Raw genomic sequence first — 4,303 nt, forward strand, 5'->3', positions numbered from 1 at the left:
GCTCCACAACAAGAGAAGCCACGGCAATGAGAAGCCCACACAGCAACAAAGACCCAATGCAGTCAAAAAAATAATAATAATAAAAAAATATATATATATATATATGAAGATGAGGGATAATGAAAGGGTTTTTTGGTCTCATCAGAATTTGCAAATATTTACTTCTCTTCAGCTTCCCCATATATTGGCCATAAGGCTGTTTGACTCTTTCTTTAGGTTCTTGAGCCCTGGTGCTAAGCCCAACTTTCCTAAGTGCACCAATAGCCATTCCCCTTTCAGGGGTGGGGTGGGGTGGGGAATGGTTTTTGTTTTGTTTTTTTTTTTTGCAGTACGTGGGCCTCTCACTGTTGTGGCCTCTCCCGTTGCGGAGCACAGGCTCTGGATGCGCAGGCTCAGCGGCCATGGCTCAGGGGCCTAGCCGCTCCGCGGCATGTGGGATCTTCCCAGACCGGGGCATGAACCCGTGTCCCCTGCATCGGCAGGCGGACTCTCAACCATTGCGCCACCAGGGAAGCCCAAGGGGAATGGGTTTTATTATTGGAATTCCCACACTCTGCCATCTGCTTTCCAGTTTTGGAGAATTCTCCCCCCTTTCCAAATTTCTCATTTTTCTCCTCTTTACCTCCCTCTAACCTAATTCCCTGGGTGATTCCAGGCACACTTTTTTTTTTTTTTTAAATTGAAGTATAGTTGATTGTATATGTATATATATTATATATACATAACATGTTTTGTATATATAATATATATACGGTCCCCTGGCCATCTGTTTGTAGGAAAATGTCTATTCAGATCCTCTGCCCATTTTTAAAATGGATATTTTTGTTGTGGTTATTGAGCTATATGAGTTCTTTATATATTTGGATATGCTTATTGGATCTATGATTTGCAAATATCTTCTCCCATTCACTAGGTTGTCTTTTTGTTTTGTTGATGGTTTCCTTTGCAGTGCAAAAGCTTTTTAGTTTAATGTTGGCCCATTTGTTTATTTTTGCTTTAGTTGCCATTGCCTTTGGAGTCAGATCCAAAAAAAATACTGCCAAGAGTGATGTCAAGGAGCTTATTGTCAATATTTTTTTCCAGGAGTTTTATGGTTTCTGGTCTTAACAGTCAAGTTTTTAATCCATTTTGAGTTAATTTTTTTGTATGGTGTACAATAGTGGTCTACTTTCATTCTTTTGCATGTGGCTTTCCAGTTTTCTCAACACCATATATTGAAGAGATTGTCCTTTCTACATTTTATATTCTTGGCTCCTTTGTTGTAAATTAATTGACTATATATATGGGTTTATTTCTGGGCTCTCTATTCTGTTTCATTGATCTGTTTTTATGCCAATACTGTTTTGATTATTACAGCTTTGTAGTATAGCTTGAAATCAGGGAGCATGATGCCTCCAGCTTTGTTCTTTCTCCAGATTGCTTTGGCTAAATGGGGGCTTCTGTGATTCCGTACAGATTTTAGGATTGTTCTATTTCTGTGAAAAATGCCATTGGAATTTTGATAGGGATTGCACTGAATCTATAGATTGCTTTCGGTAAAATGGAAATTTTAACAATATTAATTCTTCCAAACCATGTGCATGGAATATCTTTCCATTAATTTGTGCCTTCTTCAATTTCTTTGATCAATGTCTTATAGTTTGCATTCTGCAGGTCTTTCATCTCCTTTGTTGTGAAAGTTAACCAAAACAAAACAAAATATGCAGTATTCATGGTTAAGAACATGCTTTCTACTGTCTACCACTTCCTGCATTATTATTTTTTGCCTCAAAGATAATCACCTGTCTGATGGCTATTTTGCTTCCTGGTTCTTGGCAGGAGAGTGGGTGCTTTCCATATACAGGCTTTAATTAATTACCCTGCTTTCAGACCCAGCTCCTGTTGTCCATCCTAGTCAGAATTTCCTGGCTCTAAGTATTTTGGGTTTCTTCAGGTAATATTGGTGCACTCCTCCATTACATTCTTTTCCACTCATATTCTAAGTAGTGGTTCCTCCTGCCCTGCTTTATTAGTCATCGGTCTTTTATCCTCTTTCTGTTTCCCAAAAATTTGTTAAAATAATGTGTTTTCTAATGGCTTACCTTCTCTCTTAAATGTTGTGGGTTTATACACTGAAAATAACTTTCAGGGTTATTTAAATAAGGTTTTCAGAGGGATTAACAAAAAGCATTTGGCTCTTCATCATCTTGAAGAAGAACAAATTATTTAATTCTCAGAACAACCCTATACAATTCTATTTTACAGATTTGGAAACATTGGCACAAGGAGGTTAAATAGATTTTTCTAACACAAATAAGCTATTTGATGATGTAGTGGGAATTAAATCCCAGAAGCTCTACTCCAGAGCTTCATATTCTTGTTTTCTCTCTAAATTCACTACTAAGAAATCCTAAGACATTTAGAAATATCCTAGGAGACAGCAGATGTATTATTATCTTGGACTATTTCATTTTCAAAAACCCAGAAGACACCTGGTTAAGTATATGATTCCTAATTATGTTTGGCAGATGATACATTCTAAAATGTATCAATTTATATTTGTTCTGGATTATTCCACTTTGCATCTCCTTAATCAGTCATTAGTTGCTTCATATTTGATTTATTTAGAACTGTTTTGTCTGTTGAAAAAAATTTTTTTTAATCAGAGAAGTGCAATGGAAAAGAATAGATATCATTTGGAGAAATGAACAATAACAGAAAAGGGGCAGTGGGGTGGCTTAAAGTGGCATACATAAAACATAAGTTTATTCCTATATCTTTTTCCCTGAAGGCTTATTCTTAAGGGACGTCTATAAAACGGAAATGTACCAGATGGCCATGTTGAGATCTGGTTAACACTTGCCAGCAAATACTGCTTTATAAACTCTAGAAGGGACCTGTATATTTAAACATAGTAATCTGTATATCGAATGCCAGAAACCTGGTTTTAAATATTCAGTTTATATCCTGGCACTGATCACTGAGTTGTCTCCTTGATTTTCTATTCAGTTTTGCCATTGAGAATGAGCAAGTCTTGTTTCTCAGAACCTCAGTTTCCTCATGTATACAAGTGAAGAGGCTGGACCAGATGATTTCAAAGATCTTATCCTCCCACAGAATTCTGATTCTATTATTCAGCTCTTCTTACTTTGTTTTTGGTGGTTCTTAATATACCTTTTGATCAATATTTTATTTATTTATTTATTATTATTTTTTTGCGGTACGCGGGCCTCTCACTGCTGTGGCCTCTCCCGTTGCAGAGCACAGGCTCTGGATGCACAGGCTCAGCGGCCATGGCTCATGGGCCTAGCCGCTCCGCGGCATGTGGGATCTTCCCGGACCAGGGCATGAACCCGTGTCCCCCTGCATCGGCAGGTGGACTCTCAACCACTGCGCCACCAGGGAAGCCCTGTTCTTTTTTTAAAAAAATTATATTTATTTATTTATTTGGCTGTATTGGGTCTTAGTTGCGGCACACGGGATCTTTGTTGTCGCATGCAGGATGTATCGTTGCAGCATGTGGACTCTTCCTTGTGGCACATAGGCTTCTCTAACTGTAGTGTGGGCTTCTCTCTAGTTGTGGCTCAGGCTCAGTAGTTGTGGTGCGTGGGCTTAGTTGCCCTGAGGCATGTGAGATCTTAGTTCCCTGACCAGGTATTGAACCTTCATCCCCTGCACTGATAGGGGGATTCTTAACCACTGGACCACCAGGAAAGTCCCAGTTTTGCCTGTTCTTGAACATGATATAAATGGAATCAGACAGTATGTTTTATTTATACATCAAAGTACATGAATGTTATGGCAGTGTTATTTGTAATAGCCAATAGTGGTAGCCACCCAAATCTCCATTAACTGATGAATGGATAGACAACATACAGTATATCTATAAAATGGACTACTATTTGTCAACAAAAAGGAAAGAAATACTGATGCACTCTTTAGTGTGTGGCTTCTTTTACTCAGTGTAATGATTTTGAGATTTTGTTGTTGTGTGTATCAGTAATTCATTCCTTTTTATTGCTGAGCAGTATTCCATTGCAAGTAGCATAAAATCTCAGATCCTTCACAGTTCTTTTTTTAAAAAATATTTTTATTTTAATACAGCAGTTTATTATTATCAGTTTTATACATATTAGTGTATATTTGTAAATCCCAATCTCCCAATTCATCCCACCCCCACCCCTCACTTTCCCCCCTTGGTGTCCATACGTTTGTTCTCTAAATCTGTGTCTCTATTTCTGCCTTGCAAACCAGTTCATCTGTACCATTTTTCTAGATTCCACATATATGCGTTAATATATGATATTTGTTTTTCTCTTTCTGA

This window comes from Leucopleurus acutus (genome assembly GCF_964270905.1).
Source record: "Leucopleurus acutus genome assembly, chromosome: 7".
Taxonomy (NCBI): Eukaryota; Metazoa; Chordata; class Mammalia; order Artiodactyla; family Delphinidae; genus Leucopleurus; species Leucopleurus acutus.